The sequence below is a fragment of the Nerophis ophidion genome, linkage group LG07, assembly GCF_033978795.1.
Source record: "Nerophis ophidion isolate RoL-2023_Sa linkage group LG07, RoL_Noph_v1.0, whole genome shotgun sequence".
Lineage (NCBI taxonomy): Eukaryota > Metazoa > Chordata > Actinopteri > Syngnathiformes > Syngnathidae > Nerophis > Nerophis ophidion.
In genome coordinates this window covers 67479476-67498370 of record NC_084617.1, presented here as the reverse complement: position 1 = coordinate 67498370, position 18895 = coordinate 67479476, and the positions used below count along the sequence as shown (strand labels likewise).

Genomic DNA, 18895 nt, shown 5'->3' with positions numbered 1-18895 from the left:
AAAGGGCATGTTCACCACTGTGTTACATCACCTTTTCTTTTAACAATACTCAATAAACATTTGGGAACTGAGGAAACTAATTGTTGAAGCTTTGAAAGTGGAATTATTTCCCATTCTTGTTTTATGTAGAGCTTCAGTCGTTCAACAGTCCGGGGTCTACGCTGTCGTATTTTACGCTTCATAATGCGCCACACATTTTCGATGGGAGACAGGTCTGGACTGCAGGCGGGCCAGGAAAGTACCAGCACTCTTTTTTTACGAAGCCACGCTGTTGTAACACGTGCTGAATGTGGCTTGGCATTGTCTTGCTGAAATAAGCAGGGGCGTCCATGAAAAAGACGGCGCTTAGATGGCAGCATATGTTGTTCCAAAATCTGTATGTACCTTTCAGCATTAATGGTGCCTTCACTGATGTGTAAGTTACCCATGCTTCGGGAACTAATGCACCCCCATACCATCACAGTTGCTGGCTTTTGAACTTTGCGTCGATATCAGTCTGGATGGTTCGCTTCCCCTTTGGTCCAGATGACACGATGTCGAATATTTCCAAAAACAATTTAATATGTGGACTCATCAGACCACAGAACACTTTTCCACTTTGCATCAGTTCATCTTAGATGATCTTGGGCTCAGAGAAGCAGGCGGAGTTTCTGGATGTTGTTGATAAATGGCTTTCACTTTGCATAGTAGAGCTTTAACTTGCACTTATAGATGCAGTGACAAACTGTATTTAGTGACAGTGGTTTTCTGAAGGGTTCCTGATACCATGTAGTTATATCTTTTAGAGGTTGATGTCGGTTTTTGATACAGTGCTGCCTGAGGGATCGAAGGTCACGGTCATTCAATATTGGTTTCCGGCTATGCCGCTTACATGGAGTGATTTCTCCAGATTCTCTGAAGCTTTCGATGATATTATGGAACATAGATGTTGAAATCCCTAAATGTCTTGCAATTGCACTTTGAGAAACGTTGTTCTTAAACTGTTTGACTATTTGCTCACGCAGTTGTGGACAAAGGGGTGTACCTCGCCCCATCTTTTCTGATAAAGGCTGAGCATTTTTTGGGAAGCTGTTTTTATACCCAATCATGGCACCCACCTGTTCCCAATTAGCCTGCACACCTATGGGATGTTCCAAATAAGGGTTTGATGAGCATTCCTCAACTTTATCAGTATTTATTGCCACCTTTCCCAACTTCTTTGTCACGTGTTGCTGGCATCAAATTCTAAAGTTAATGATTATTTGCACAAAAAAAATCATGTTTATCAGTTTGAACATCAAATATGTTGTCTTTGTAGCATATTCAACTGAATATGGGTTGAAAAGGACTTGCAAATCTTTGTATTCCGTTTATATTTACATCTAACACAATTTCCCAACTCATATGGAATCGGGGTTTGTATAAAGGAGTCTTAAGGTACGATTTAAATGCTTCTACCGAGGTAACATCTCTAAATGTTACCGTTAGGACAATCCAGAGTACTGGAGCCCGAATAGAAAATGTTCAAGAGCCTGCAGACTTGTTGTGGGCTCCGGGAATCACTAACAAGCCGGAGTTCCTGGAACATAAGTTTCTGGACTGGACATAGGGTACAATAAAATCAGCATGATAGGATGGAGCTAGACCGTTTAGTATTTCTTGTAAAACCTTAAAGGCCTACTGAAATAAGATTTTCTTATTTAAACGGGGATAGCAGGTCAATTCTAAGTGTCATACTTGATCATTTCGCGATATTGCCATATTTTTGCTGAAAGGATTTAGTAGAGAACATCGACGATAAAGTTCGCAACTTTTGGTCGCTAATAGAAAAGCATTGCCTGTACCGGAAGTAGCAGACGATGTGCGCGTGACATCACGGGTTGTAGGGCTCCTCACATCCTCACATTGTTTACAATCATGGCCACCAGCAGCGAGAGCGATTCGGACCGAGAAAGCGACGATTTCCCCATTAATTTAAGCGAGGATGAAGGATTTGTGGATGAGGATAGTGAGAGTGAAGGACTGGGGAAAAAAAAGGCCGTGGAGCATTTCAGATGTTATTAGACACATTTACTGGGATAATTCTGGAAAATCCCTTATCTGCTTATTGTGTTACTATTATTTTAGTGAGATTATATAGTCGTACATGAAAGTCGGAGGGGTGTAGCCACGGGTGTGGTGACCGCCAGTGTCTCAGAGAAGCAACGTTTCTCTACAAGACGATGCGAGGGCAGCCGTTGGGGGCAGGCTGAGCTTTTTTTTCCCCCCTCCTCCACGGTGGAAGCATCCCACGTTTGGGGGTGGCCGGTCGGAGGAGGCAAGAGAGTCGCAGCTGCCTCATTGACGGGTGCACGAGGAACGACGCAAGCTCCGCTCATGTCTACGGTATGTGAATTGTGAATTATATTTATATAGCGCTTTTCTCTAATGACTCAAAGCGCTTTACATAGTGAAACCCAATATCTAAGTTACATTTAAACCAGTGTGGGTGGCACTGGGAGCAGGTGGGTAACGCGTCTTGCCCAAGGACACAACGGCAGTGACTAGGATGGCGGAAGCGGGAATCGAACCTGCAACCCTCAAGTTGCTGGCACGGCCACTCTACCAACCGAGCTATACCGCCGACTTATTACCACAATTTTCTCACCGAAACCAGCCGGCTGACATGTGGTAGAGAACCATGTTCACTGGACCGCTCTGTTCCATAGTAAAACTTCACCTTCGGGAATGTAAACAAGGAAACACCGGCTGTGTTTGTGTGGCTAAAGGCGGCCGCAATAAACCGCTTCCCACCTACATCTTTCTTCTTTGACGTCTCCATTATTAATTGAACAAATAGCAAAATATTCAGCAACACAGATGTCCAGAATACTGTGGAATTATGCGATTAAAGCAGACTACTTATAGCTGGGATCGGGCTGGAACAAAACGTCTGCTACAATCTTAGACGTCACGCATACGCGTCATCATACCTACGTTTGCAACACGATACTTCGCACGAAATTTAAAATTGCAATTTAGTAAACTATAAAGGCCGTATTGGCATGTGTTGCAATGTTAATATTTCATAATTGATATATAAACTATCAGACTGCATGGTCGGTAGTAGTGGGTTTCAGTAGGCCTTTAACGTCACATTCTAAGTGCACAGGAAGCCAGTATAGGTATGTTTATAAGTATATAAAAAGGTATATACAGTATAGGCGTAAAATAATCAAACTTTCTTGTCCTTGTCAAAAGTCTAGCAGCCGCATTTTGTACCAACTTTAATCTTTAAATGCTAGAAATAGGGAGACCCGAAAATCATATTTTACAGTAGTCGAGAATTTTAGCGACATTACAGAGATGAAAGAATGTAAAGTAACATTATTTCCAGCATCGAATGTTCAGACATGAACACAGTAAACAAGCGTCCAGTGTTGACGCGTGCATTGTGTGAAAAGCAAAGTGGAGAATAGTCACCTATCTGTGAGATGTAGAGGATTATGGCCCGGGAGTCTGACGAAGAGCAATGTGTGTGTGGAAACCGCAGTTGACGTCCCTGCCGACTCAAAACAAACTTCCTGCCAGCCGTGGCCCCTCTGTGGTTTGTTTACATTAGCAGTCATTCCAGACGGCACATGCACGCCCCGAGAAAACACAGCATGTGCACCTCACCGTGCACAGAAAAAGATATGTCACCGCTTGTGTCGCTCAGGGGGTTGCTGTGACCATCCAATTTGCATATTAGGCCATGACGCATGTGCATACGATATCTATCATGTTGAGAACCAGTGTCCTCTGCAGTGGACATTTGTATATTTTGCATAACAGGGAAACATGCTCTTTGAGAAGAGTGATTGTCAGAATAATTGTATCTAAGTTATCACTAAACTTTGTGCTTCAATGAGTTCCCGGCGAGAAGACAAAAGCTGTCTTTGAACCTACCAGGAAGAAGGCTTGTAAAACTCCACTGTGTAGGATGGGAAGCAACATGAAGGTGTTCTGTTTCTTTTATGTATTGTAATCCACAGAAAGATTTTGTCTACGAAGCGGAGAGGAATGACTCTTTTACGACCTTTTCTTTGAACTGTTCTGTAACCAAAGGCGATGGCTGTTTACGACCCCCGTCCCTTAAAAAAAGCTGTTTCCATGTAATCAGGGAAAGTCCAAATAAAAGAGGAGGCAAACAATCTTTCATCTAGAGCGTGGTGGAACTGTACAAAGAGTACAGTCCAGACGTTTTCTCCTCAATTGAGCCAAATTTGTTCGAACTCCGTTTAATTCCTTGCTTCTTGTCTTGTTTAATAGATGTTGACAGTGTTTGAACCTGACAGTGATGCACTCAGTAGAAACAACAAGCTATATTCACGGACAGTACCAGTAGAATGTGTTTATTAAAAAGGTAAACCTAACTGTGGATGTCTGAATGTATTTGTGGAAGGACAACACACAATACTAGAATGTACGGGAAGTGCTGCATTATGATGGACAGCAAAAATACATTTTCTTTGTTTATAAACATGCATTTTTGCACTATCCTATGTGGGATAAATAATAGTGTTGTCCCCATACCAATATTTTGGTACCGGTACCAACATTTTTCCAATACTTTGGTACTTTTCTAAATAAAGAGGACAACAAAAAATGGCATTTTTGGCTTTATTTTACCAAAAATCTTATGGTACATTAAACATATGTTTCTCATTGCAAGTTTGTCCTTAAATAAAATAGTGAACATACAAGAAAATGTGTCTTTGAATTAGTCAGAAAGCAAACAAAGGCTCTTAAATTCGCTGCTGACAGTAACATATTGTCATTTATCATTCTATTATTTTGTCAACATTATTAAGGACAAGAGGTAGAAAATGTATTATTGATCTACTTGTTCATTCACTGTTAATAACTGCTTACTTTCTCTTTTAACATGTTCTTTCTACACTTCTGTTAAAATGTAATAATCACATATTCTTCTGTTGTTTGATACTTTACATTAGTTTTGGATGATACCACAAATTTGGGTATCAATCCGATACCAAGTCGTTACAGGATCATACATTAGTCATATTTAAAGTCCTCATGTGTCCAGGGACATATTTCCCGAGTTTATAAACATAATATACATTTCAAAAAAACAAAAGAAGATGTTGTGAAGGCAAAAAAATATCGATGTAATCATAGTAGTATCGAATAGATACACTCCTGTACTTGGTATCATTAGGTGTAGATCCACCAATGGCGTTTGTTTACATTTTGATGCCGGTGAGCTACGGTGTGTAGTGAAGCATGTTTAGCTATTCCTCCTCCTGCAGTGATAATGTTACTTGTAAGAAACTTTATTTGTCGCCATGGAGGCGAGGATTAGTGATTTAGAAGTAGCTAAAACACAGCAGACTGCATATTTCCCAACTTTATAAACACAATATAGATTTATTTTTTTTAAACTAAAGATGTTGTGATGCCAAAAAATAGACGTAATCATAGTAGTACGATTCGATGTTACTGTACTTTTCAGAGGCGGTATAGTACCGAATATGATTAACGTGGACCCCGACTTAAACAAGTTGAAAAACTTATTCGGGTGTTACCATTTAGTGGTCAATTGTACGGAATATGTACTGAACTGTGCAATCTACTAATAAAAGTTTCAATCAATCAATCAATCAATAGTATCGCGGTACTAAATACCGGTATACCGTACAACCGTAGAGTCTATCTTAACCGATATTTTAAAAAATACTTCACAAAGTACCTTAAATGATTGATTAAACTAACCCCCCAAAACACTATTTTTTTTACCTTTAACTTTGCTCTTTGTTCCATTTCCCACAGCTTCTTATCTTTTTAGTTATTTACGCACTTGTTTTTATTTTCAGTTCATCGTTTATATTGTTTGCATTGCAATTCCTGGCCAATAAAGCCGATTCTGATTCTTTTGTGCCCATAAAAAAAACTTTGCTTGATTTTGCAGCCATTTGTATTTCATTGGTCAACAACATATTAGAGTGTTTTTTTTGCTCGTTATTTAACGGGGAGAAAAATGCCCAGCCGGGTTCTCAGAGGACAAAAGGTTAAAGATGATGAAGCACTGAAAATGAATCATCATCAAAGAACGTCCCTCTCGAAGCCTCACGGGACCTGAAAGTGCTCAGGAACACGATCCTGATTGCAGAAGTCTTCAGTCAATTCGCACATAATGGAGGCAGGGAGTGGAAAGTGTGTATACACCATGTATATACTATGCATTATGGGGAAGGTCAAAGGTCGGAGTAAGAGTGTATAAACTGAAGAAACAAGCTGGGGCAAAATATCCCCCAATAAGCACACAAGTTCGGTCTTGAGGTAGCGAGCGGCTACACAACAGATAAGAACTCAATAGCACTCAAGCTAGACATAATTGAAACACGACACTGGTCAATATAAGCAAGTATCAAATAATTATAGTACTGTTACTATTTAAAAATACAAAGTCTCCAAAGCAGGAGCGTATTGGAAAGTATCCAGTAACAAACGTGTCCGCATGATTTACCTTAATCAAGTATTGTGACCACTAGGTGTCGCTAAAAAAAATAAATAAATAGTATTTATGGCATAAGTCAGTGGTTCTCAACCTTTTTCCAGTGATGTACCCCCGGTGAAATTTTTTTTAATTTCAAGTACCCCTTAATCAGAGCAACGCATTTTTGGTTGAAAAAAAGAGATAAAGAAGTAAAATACAGCACTATGTCATCAGTTTATAATTTATTAAATTGTATAACAGTGCAAAATATTGCTCATTTGTAGTGGTCTTTCTTGAACTATTTGGAAAAAAAGATATAAAAATAACTAAAAACTTATTAAAAAATAAACAAGTGATTTAATTATAAATAAAGATTTCTACACATAGAAGTAATCATCAACTTAAAGTGCCCTCTTTTGGGATTGTAATAGAGATCCATCTGGATTCATTAACTTAATTCTAAACATTTCTTCACAAAAAAAGAAATCTTTAACATCAATATTTATGGAACATGTCCACAAAAAAATCTAGCTGTCAACACTGAATATTGCATTGTTGCATTTCTTATCACAGTTTATGAACTTACATTCATATTTTGTTGCAGTATTATTTAATAATTTATAAACGATTTTTTAATTGTTGCTATTTTTCAATAAATATATTTATAAAGGATTTTTGAATTGTTGCTATTTTTGGAATATTTGTTTTTAAATCTCACGTACCCCTTGGCATACCTTCACGTACCCCCATTTGAGAACCATTGGCATAAGTTATGATTTGTGCTTACATCATACCGGATAAATAGTTTAATTATGTCTTCTTATTTATATATGTTTCAAATTTCTTCTCGTCAGACAATATAATCGGTGCAATCGATAGCATTATTTTCAGAAAAACTTCATCAAATTGTACCGAAAATATTTGTCTGATGAGGAGAAAATTAAACAAACATTGGACTAATATCAGTATCGGCCAATACTCAAGGCTCCAATATCTGTATCGCACCATACGTAAAAAATTTATTTTGGAATTGTAGTGAAAACTAGAGATGGATCAGTCGACCAATATTATTGGATCACATCGGTATCGCCTTTTTTCTCCCAACGGCATGCTGTATCAAATTGATTAGTGATCAGAGGCAGCTGAGTCCCCTGATCACTAATCAAGAGCATGTGTGGAGAACGGTGCTCAGAAACAATAATGAAGTCCCTGCAATGATTAACCAAAAGAGGAAGTGGAACAAAAATAAAAGCGCTAGACGGGAAATTAAAGAAAATAAAATCTCTCGATAGGAATAAACACTAAAATCAGGAAAAAACAAAAACTGTTAGAGTTAAAAATATTTTCTTTTGACACTTTTATTTAATGTGGATTGTTGTGTGTGCTTTTTAAATCATACTTTGATGTAATTGAATTTAAAAAAAAGAATGCAATTTGATCCATGTTTTGCACTAAAACTATTTCCTGAGGAATAAATTGTTCCATTGTAAAGAAAATGAAATTAAAACCCAAATTTACATTTCTAGCTAACACATTTCTGACCGGGATTCGATCCCGGTATACCTGTTTACAAACACCCCTCTATTAACATTGTGCACTACAGGGGACATTAGTCATTATATTCTAATGACAGAGCAGGAAGGGGCTAGGCAATACGTTTGGGGGTAAAATTTCATATAAAGTGCCCTGGTATTCAGTAATTTACATTTTACATGCGCTTAGTGATGCAAAAGGCAGCGCCTCATTTGCAAATATTGAGGAGAGGCCCTGCTTAACAAGTTGTCCTGTAGTTACATTTGCACGACTCTACGTGTCCAAAAAGCAGCAGGAAAAAGCCGAGCTTATATTGAATCCTGCTCTTTCTCCACGTCTCATTTTTATAATTCACTCACACAGAAGACTTTTAAATGTTTAGATTTAAATCACTTCAATTGTGGAAAAAAAGAAAGAAAATTGTTGCGGAAAAAAAAACAACATACAAATAATTTCAATGATAATGGTACTTTGTACTTTTCTTATTATACATGACCCCAAGAGGGACAAGCGATAGAAAAGGGCAGGCTAACCTCCCCCAACCTCCAAGGACAAAGCTATGAACAATGGGAGACTGGGTCTTCTGCTACGCTGCTCCCAGTACGTGGAACGCTCTCCCTGACCACCTGGGGGCACCACAGACTGGATGCTTTTGAAAAAGGCTTAAAAAGCCTCGTTGTTTTTTTTAAAGCCTTTTTTTTTTTTTTTAGATAAATGCATTGTTCTAGCTATTAGGCGTTTCTAGTTTTTCTTTTTTTAATACACGAGCACTTTGAGGTTGCTTACTCAATGTAAAGTGCTTTTTACAAATAAAATATTTTAGTATTATTAAAAAGGGATGGATGGATACGAATGGCACATAAAATGTTCAGCTCTACATATTGTATATTTATCAGCATTATTACTTTCAATCTCATTTATGGATTCATTCAAACCAACCCTCTTACTTGTTGAAAGTAGAACATGTTATTGCACATGATTATTGCTCATAGTTTTGTTTTTTTTAAAGATCTAGTTTGCTGGGACAAAATGTTAAAAATAAATACGGCACAATTTCTTTTACTTACATTTCGGTATTTGTCTTATTTTGCACAGTTTTTTTTTTGTGTGTGTGAAATGTGTCCAGTGGCAAAACAAGAACAGGAATAATGTGTTAATTTTTCCACCACAAGAACTGCTGTAAGTATCGGTGTTGGTTGATATCAGTTGATATCGGAAATGAAGTGTTAGGCGATATCGGCGTACCGGTAAGAAAGCAAAGACTGGTAATGGTAATTTCATAAGTAATACGTAGGGTTATACAGTATACCGGTATTAGTATAGTACCACTATACTAATCATATTTGGTACTATACCGCCTCTAAAAAAAGTACCAGTCCCCCACCCGTCGTCACGCCGTGTCATGCAGATGAGCATGTTCGGCAGTGCAAAATCACAGACTACATACAAGCAGACGCAGTGTGGAGACAGAAAAGAGAGAACAGACATATTTTGGCTTGAAAACTAAAGATAAAGGTGAAGTTAGAACACTGAAACTCTCTCAGGAAGAGGTGCTTTAAGACATGACTAGCTAGTTAGCGGCTGTTGTAACTACTTCAAAATCACTAATCCTTGTCTACATGGAGGCAAATCAAGTACATGTATTTCAAGTATCATCCCTGTAGGACGAGTGATACATGCTTCACTACACTGGAGTCATGATAATGGATGTGTTAATATTTATCTGTAGTCAATAAAGTCAAGACATGATTTTATTAAGTCCGTTCAATAACTATTAAGACGACCATCTTAACATTGAACACTTTACATACAAGTGAATGAAGGCATACTTAGTTAGCAGCGATACATGTCACAATAATGGTGGCAGTATGAACAACGCCAACACGGTCATAAAGATGTGCCATGTATTGTAATATATGCTTATATTTTTTAATTTTCCTCAGGGATCTCTCCTGAGGGAATCAATGAAGTACTATCCATCTATATAGTGAAACCAGACTAACAACAATGACAGACACATTTTGGGAGAATATTTGCACCACAGCACAACAAATTCCCAGAATTCCCTGCAGCACCAGGGATGCTACAATGTAAACAAATGTCATTGGTGGATCTACACCTAGCATCCATTGTAATGATACCAAGTACAGGAGCGTATGTAGTTGACACTTTGATTACATCGATATTTTAAATGGAAAAATACATTTTAATTTTCCTGAAAGAACTCGCCTGAAGGAATAAATAAAGTACTATCTATCTATCTATCTATCTATCTATTGACGGAGCTATATATCTACATATATCCAATTTTAAAAGCTATTTTCTTTAGTCATATATGAAATAGCTAGTGCTCCATCTTGTACTTTTTATATTTTCTTTATCTCATGACCGATGGTACGCTGTAGACTACCTTGAGTTTGGAATGCAGGAGTAGGAATACTCCCTCCTAATATCTTCTTTCCCCAGCTGAGTAAAACAATAGATAAGTGTATTCGCTCTGACGGGTGGGGGCTAGTGGCGTATTGAAAAAGACAAGACTTCCGTAGTGTTTTCAGATCAACTTAGGCGACGCGAATTGAATGTGTTATTTAGGTTGGTCTCTCCAAAGCTTTGGAATACATTGCAAAATACCTATTCTGTTCTGGGTTATCATTTAAAATCAGCTTATGTGTCATCAAAAGAACTTAGGATTGACCAGCAACTTAACTTCCCTCGGAGGAACATCTGGTCCAAACTCAACACTATCTATCTATATATTTTCTAGCCTCACAAAACCTTCTTTCATTTTTTTAAATGTTTATAAACTCAGAAAATACGTCCCTGGACAAATAAGGACTTTGAATATGACCAATGTATGATCCTGCAACTACTTGGTATCGAATTGATACCCAAATTTGTGGTATCAGTCGAAACTAATGTAAAGTATCAAACAACAGAAGAATAAGTGATTATTACATTTTAACACAAGTGTAGATAGAACATGTTGCAACAGAAAATAAGCCGATATTAACAGCTAATGAACAAGTAGATTAATGATTAATTTTCTACCACTTGTCCTTAATAATGTTGACAAAATAATAGAATGATAAATGACACAATATGTTACTGCAAATGTCAGACTAATTAAGAGCTTTTGTTTGATTACTTACTAATAAAAGACAAGTTGTCTCGTATGTTCACTATTCGGACGAACTTGCAACAAGAAACATATGTTTAATTTACCCTAAGATTTGTTGTTAAAATAAAGCCAATAGTGCAATTTTTTTGTGGTCCACTTTATTTACAAAAGTACCGAAAAGTACCAAAATACATTTTGGTACCGTTACCAAAATATTGGTATCGGGACAACACTAGTAGGATGTTTTAATGAGTGATTGTGATGCTCACTAATGCAGCCAAATGTCTTCACGGTCATTTGCAGTCCGTCCTCTTAAATTCCCTGCAGGATCCACAGACACACATCTGCATCCCAGTGTTTTATGGGTAATCTGTAGCAGAGCTCCTCTCTAATTCCCCGAATGCCTGAGGATCAACATGCTGGTCTCTTTAAGGCGCACATGACGGCCCCAAAAACACGCCTCTCTGCCACTTCCTGTCGAGGATCAAAAGGCACAGCGGAGCTCAGCGAAAAGGTGCCATCAGGCGTGTATCGTCCACTCTTGTCATGAGACTTGCACAAACATTCTCACACGTGAGATTCTGGCCGTGCTCATCACCTTGGAGAGCTGCTGGACCGTCAAACCATTCAACATTGAAAACACAAGAGATTTAATGACTTGGACTCTGATTTGCCTTTTGGCACAGCTGCTGTTTGGAAGACTATGAACATTAGGCCAAACATGGGGGGGGCACCGTCAACACGGATTTAATTATTTTTGTGTGTTCAAATGATACTGTTAAGTTAAAATAAAAGTAATGATTGTCTCAATGATTCTCTGCATTTGACCCATCACTTTTGATTACCTCCTGGGAGGTGAGGGGAGCAATGAGCAGCACCGGTGGCCGCGCCCGGGAATCATTTTTGGTGCTTTAACCCCCAATTCCAACCCTTGATGCTGAGTGGTAATGGGTCCCATTTTTATAGTCTTTGGTATGACTCGGCTGGGGTTTGAACTCACGACCCACCGATCTCTGTGTGCAACATTTAGTCATTTAGGACTTAGTGTTTTTCAACCACTGTGCCACGACACACTAGTGTACCGTGAGATATTGTTTGGTGTGTCAGGTTCAAACACTGATGACATCTATTAGAGAAGAAGCAAGGAACCAAGCAGAGAGAGTTCAATTTATCTCATGAGGAGAACGCATGGAGCTGCACACTTAGTCACAGTCTCGTCCTACGCTCTAAGGCACAGCTCCCGCGTCCCTCTATTCAGGAGTTCCACAGTCAACATCACTGAGGCCGCCTCTAAAAGGAGTGGTCACATATATCAATCAAAGCAGGTCCAGTACACACAATACCTGACAGAATGTGCTGGGGCCTTGTGATTGCCTTGTTTCTGCTTCGTCTGCGTGCTGTCATCTTATATACGTTGAGGTCCTTGAAGTCCTTGGCTGTTAGCGGGATAAAACAAAGATAACATCTGTGGCTGTGGCCACCCCTGAGACAAAAAGTTTTGTCCTTGCACAGATAGAAAAAAATGCAGCTTGAGCACAATAGCTAATAACTAAAGCAACGGACTTTAAAGGCCTACTGAAATCCACTACTACTGACCATGCAGTCTGATAGTTTATACATCAATGATGAAATATTAACATTGCAACACATGCCGATACGGCCGGTTTAGTTTACTAAATTGCAATTTTAAATTTCCCGCAAAGTTTCCGGTGGTAGCGGAAATGTTCTCCCAGCACCGATCACGGCTAAAAGAAGTCTGTTTTTATCGCATAATTACACAGTATTCTGGAAATCTGTGTTGCTGAATCGTTTGCAATTTGTTCAATAGAGACTGCAAAGAAGAACGATGTTGGTGGAAAGCGGTGTATTGCAGCCGGCTGTAGCAACACAAACACAGCCGGTGTTTCTTTGTTTGTTGTGAAGCTTTAATATGGAACAGAGCGGTTAAGCGGACATGGTTCTCTACCACATGTCAACCGGTAGGTTTCGGTGAGAAAAATTGTGGTATTAAGTCGGCTGTTACCGCAAACATGAGCGGAGCTTGTATCGTTCCTCCTGCAGCTGTCGAAGAGGCAGCTGCGACTTTCTTGGCTCTTCCGTGGCTTCCCTCAGAGACACTGGCGGTCACCATACCCCTCCAACTTTCAGGTATGACTATATAATCTCACTAAAACACTAGTAACACAATAAGCAGATAAGAGATTTTTCAGAATTATCCTAGTAACTGTGTCTAATAACATCTGAATCGCTCCCACTGCCTTCGTCTTTTTTTTTTCTAGTCCTTCACTCTCGCTATCCTCATCCACAAATCTTTCATCCTCGCTTAAATTAATGGGGAAATTGTCGCTTTCTCGCTTTCTCGGTCCGAATCGGTCTCCCTGCTGGTGGCCATGATTGTAAACAATGTTCAGGAGTGAGGATCTCCACAACCCGTGACGTTACGCACACATCGTCTGCTACTTCCGGTACAGGCAAGGCTTTTTTATTAGCGACCAAAAGTTGCGAACTTTATCGCCAATGTTCTCTACTAAATGTTTTCAGCTAAAATATGGCAATATCGCGAAATGATCAAGTATGACACATAGAATGGACCTGCTATCCCCGTTTAAAAAAGAAAATCTCATTTCAGTAGGCCTTTAAGCGTACTAAAGTTGAGAGATAATATATATACATGATTATTCTAACAGTGTGCCATAGGAAATTATGTAATTTCACCTAATTGGGTTAAAATTATTTTTTGCAAACCAGTAATTATGGTGTGCCGTCAAGAGCTCGGCAGAATAACTGTGCAATACTCTTCCATATCAGTAGGTGGCAGCAGGTACTTGCTTTGTAAATGTCGGGAACGTGGTTTGTCAGGATCACAATATGCAAATGACAGCGGGAGGCAGCGTGCAGGTAAAAATGTATCTTATGTTCAAACCAAAAATAAACAAAAGGCATTGAAGTTTAGGGATGGCTAAGCAAAACCCAACTAAAACTGAACCGGCTGAAAAGTCAACAAAAACAGAATGCTGGACGACAGCAAAGACTTACAGCGTGTGGAGCAGACGGCGTCCACAAAGTACATTCGTGCATGACAATTAACCACAAAAAAGGAGCGCAAGACAAGAACTAAAACGCTACAAACAGGAAAACGCCAAAAAACTCAAAATAAGTCACAGCGTGATGTGACAGATGGTGACAGTACACCCACTTTGAGACAAAATCTAGTGATGAATGCTTGGTTATGGTTTGAATTCATATCCAACAATTTGCTAGAGCGACTTTTTACTGTCAATATCAGCTGTTAAGTTTCATTGTTTTCTGCTGGTGGTGTGCCTCGGGGTTTTTTCAATGAAAATGTGCCTTGGCTCAAAAAAGGTTGAAAAACATTGATTTAGCAGACCGTCTGTTGAACGGCGTTCCCACCCAGTCTTTAATTACAGACAGACAGACAGACATACAAAATATCTGTACTAATCCTTTAATAACCCACTGGGATACTTGATGATTTCTGACTTTGAGCGTTTTTTAATACACCATCCATCCATCCACTTTCTACCGGTTGTCCCTTCCAGGGTTGCGGGGGGTGCTGGAGACTATCTCAGCTGCATTCGCACTTATTTAATTTCATTAAGACACACCTCCAGGTGACTACAATCTGGCGTGTTGGTCAGCTTTAGGGTCATGTAGAGTTGGGTGTCATCAGCATAACAGTGAAAGCTAACACTGTATTTGCGTATGTCGCCTAGCAGCAGGGCCAAGAATCGAACCCTGTGGAACTCCACACGTTACTTTAACATACTCCGAGGTCACATTGTTATGGGAGACGCACTGCATCCTGTCAGTAAGATAAGAGTTAAACCAAGACAAGTCTAAGTCTGACATATCAATACGTGTTTTGATACATTCTTCTCAGGCTTGTCCCTAACAGTTTGGTCATGTTTTAGTTTTTCCTGTGTCTGTCTTTATTTCGTGTCAGCGCTCTTATTTTGTCTTTATTTCCTGCTTGTATCCCTGAGTGCTTTTTACCCTCAGCTGTGGCTGATTGGCGCCGGGCCACACCTGGTGTCAATCAGCCAGAAGCTATTTAGACCTGCTTTGTCCTCCCGTCAGGGCTGGATTAGTGTAGCTCATACTAGTTGATTTTTGTTTGTACCTGTACCCTGTAGCTTTTGGCAGCGTGCTGTCTTTTCGTCCGAGTTCCTGTTTCCTGTCTCCTAAATCCTAGTTTGTGTATTTTTCTTCATTTTTGAAGATTAAATCACGTTTTCCTGCTCAATGCCTGCCACCATCTCTGGATCTTGGGGTTCGTCACCAACACAATCTGACAGTTCTCATAGAACGTTATGATCGATTGGTATCAAAAACAGAGCTAAAATTAAGTAGCAGCAACATGGATGACTCATCAGCAACCATTTTTACATTTGAGGATTTTCGAAATAAAGGGAAGGTGGGACACTGGTCGGTAGTTTACCATGAGGTCAGGCTCGATGTTAGGTCTTTTGAACAGAGGATGAATAACCACTGTTCTGAATGCTAGAGAAGAGTGCCAGAGGAAAGTGATAAGTTAATAATATTTAGCACCGATGTTCCTGATATTACAAACAGTTTCTTGATCATTTTCCCGCAACACAACATAAAACCTACAGAACAAATTCCCAGAATTCCTTGCAGCACCAACTCTTCCGGGACGCTACAATATAAACAATCGCCATTGGTGGATTTACATCTATACATCTAAGATCCACAGTAATGATACTAAGTACAGAAGCGTATCGAGTCGATACTACTATGATTACATCAATATTTTTTAACATCACAAAATCTTCTTTCGTTTTTGTATTTTTTATTTATATTATGTGTATGAAATCAGGAAATATGTCCCTGGACACATGAGGACTTTGAGTATGATCAATGTATGATCCTGTAATGACTTGGTATCAAATTGATACCCCAATTCGTGGTATCATCCAAAACTAATGTAAGGTATCCAAACAGGATAAGTGATTAGTGCATTTTGACAGAAGTGTAGATAGAACATGTTGAAACAGAACATAAGCAGATATTAACAGTAAATGAACAAATAGATTAATAATTAATTTCCTAACGCTTGTCCTTAATTTTGACGAAATAATAGAATGATAAATGACACAATGTTGCTGCATACGTCAGCAGACTAAATAATCAACCTGATCAGAACCAAAATTGATCCCCAGCAACTCGTCAAAGCATCAAAAAGGTTTATATGTGGTTATAGTGTATATATATTTTCTCATTCTGTTTTGTACACTCTTGGAGTCAACATGTACATAGTGTATATACCTCCTCACCCCCCAATTTTTTGTGTATATTATTTTTCAAATAATATACATGTTATAATGGATAAATCATATACTAATATATGTACATAATTTATCAAATTTTTTACATATTTTTTTATTTACATGTAACAGTTTATATATCTTTTATTATTGAATGTATCAAAAGTGATGAATATTCATATGGACCACAATGGAAACAAGACTTTTGGCTTTTTGTGCCATCCATTTGCCTTTTTAAAGTGTTCTATGGATTAAATTCTTCAAGATGTCAATAAACTTAATAAATCAATCAATCACAATGAGTCTTTTTTTTTTTTTACTTATTTACTAATAAAAGACAAGTTATTTTGCATGTTCACTATTTTATTTAAGGACAAAATTCCCCAAAAAACACATTTTTAATGCACCGTAGGATTTTTGGGGTTAAAATAAAGCCAATAATGACATGTTTTGTGGTACCCTTAATTTAGAAAAGTGCCTAAAAGTACAGAGATACTTTTGGTTGTATTGAAACTTTTATTAGTAGATTGCACAGTACAGTACATATTCCGCATAATTGGTAAATGGTAAAACCCGAATAAGTTTTTCAACTTGTTTAAATTGGGGTCCACGTTAATCAATTCATGGTACCGGTACCTGTACCAAAATATTGCTATCGGGACAACACTAGTAAACACACACCGAGCACCGGCAGACAGGTATGGATATGAATACATTTGACTTTCTGCAATGGTATATACCAAAAATGTTGAAAGAGCCATATTGGGCCAAAAATACAAAAACAAATCTGTCTGGAGCCACAAACAATTAAAAGCGAGATTACATACAGAGTGTTTAATGAGATATAATTTGAATTATGAGAACTTAAAGGAAACTAAATGAGCCCAAATATACCTACCAATGAGGCATCGTAATGCGATATGTACATACAGCTAGCATAAATAGCATGTTAGCCTCGATTAGCTTGCAGTCATGCAGTGTCCAAATATGTCTGATTAGCACACTCCACATAAGTCAATAACATCAACAAAACTCACCTTTGTGCATTCATGCACGACGTTATAAGTTTGGTGGACAAAATGAGACAGAAAAAGAAGTGGCATAAAACACGTCTTAGAAAGTCGGAGAAAGTTATGCATGTAAACAAACTAGAGTGAGTTCAAGGACCGCCAAAATTAGCAGGACAAAACGGTGCTCACCAAATACTCGAATCAGTGAAGCATGTTTAATACAAACATGCTAGTGTGCTTTATAGCAATTAGGGGGCGGGTGGGTTTGTGTCATGTTTGTCCTCCTGCAGCAGGGGTCGGCCACCCGTGGCTCTCTGAAGCTTTTTCAAAAATATATGAAAAATGGAAATGAGGGGGAAAAAAATATTTTTTGTTTTAATTTAGTTTCTGTAGGAGGACAACAATGACACAAACCTCCCTAATTGCAACAAAGCACACTGTTAACATGCTTCACTGACTGGAGTATTTGGCGAGCGCCGTTTTGTCCTACTAATTTTGGCGGTCCTTGAACTCACCCTACAGAAACCAAATTAAAAGAACATTTTTTTCCCCTCATCATTTCCATTTTTCATACCTTTTTGAAAAAGCTCCAGAGAGCCACTAGGGCGGCGCTAAAGAGCCGCGTGTGGCTCCAGAGCCGCGGGTTGCCGACCCCTGGCATATATTAAAGGCCTACTGAAATGAGATTTTCTTATTTAAACGGGGATAGCAGGTCCATTCTATGTGTCATACTTGATCATTTTGCGATATTGCCATATTTTTGCTGAAAGGATTTAGTAGAGAACATCGACGATAAAGTTCGCAACTTTCGGTGCTAAGAGAAAAGCCCTGCCTCTACCGGAAGTAGCAGACGATGACGTTGCAAGTGTGGGGGCTCCTCACATATTCACATTGATTTTAATGGGAGCCTCCAACAAAAAGTGCTATTCGGACCGAGAAAACGACAATTTCCACATTAATTTGAGCGAGGATGAAAGATTCTTGTTTGAGGATATTGATAGCGGCGGACTAGAAAAATAATAAAATAAAATAAAAAACGCGATTGCATTGAGACGGATTCCGATGTTTTTAGACACATTTACTAGGATCATTCTGGGAAATCCCTTATAATGCTATTGTGTTGCTAGTGTTTTAGTGAGTTTAATAGTACCTGATAGTCGAAGGGGTATGTCCACGGATGTGTTGACGCCAGTGTCTCAGGGAAGTCGACGGCAGCTTCATGGACGGCCCAAGCTCAGCTTTTCTCCGGTAGGAAGCAACTTTTTAACCACAATTTTCCCACCGAAACCTGCTGGTTGACATTTGGTCTGGATTCATGTTCTGATCCATAATAAATTTTTACCTCTGGGAATTTTAAACAAGGAATCCCCGTGTGTTTGTGTGGCTAAAAGGCTAAAGCTTTCCAACTCCATCTTTCTACTGTGACTTCTCCAATATTAATTGAACAAATTGCAAAACATTCAGCAACACA

General features: G+C 38.7%; 1 long non-coding RNA gene across 1 annotated transcript in view; it reads right to left on the bottom strand.

Annotated features, from left to right (window-relative positions):
* The window catches only part of LOC133556725 (uncharacterized), an 87470-nt gene that overhangs the window by 37385 nt on the left and 31190 nt on the right, over positions 1 to 18895 (bottom strand). The gene's annotated exons all lie outside the window — the stretch shown is intronic.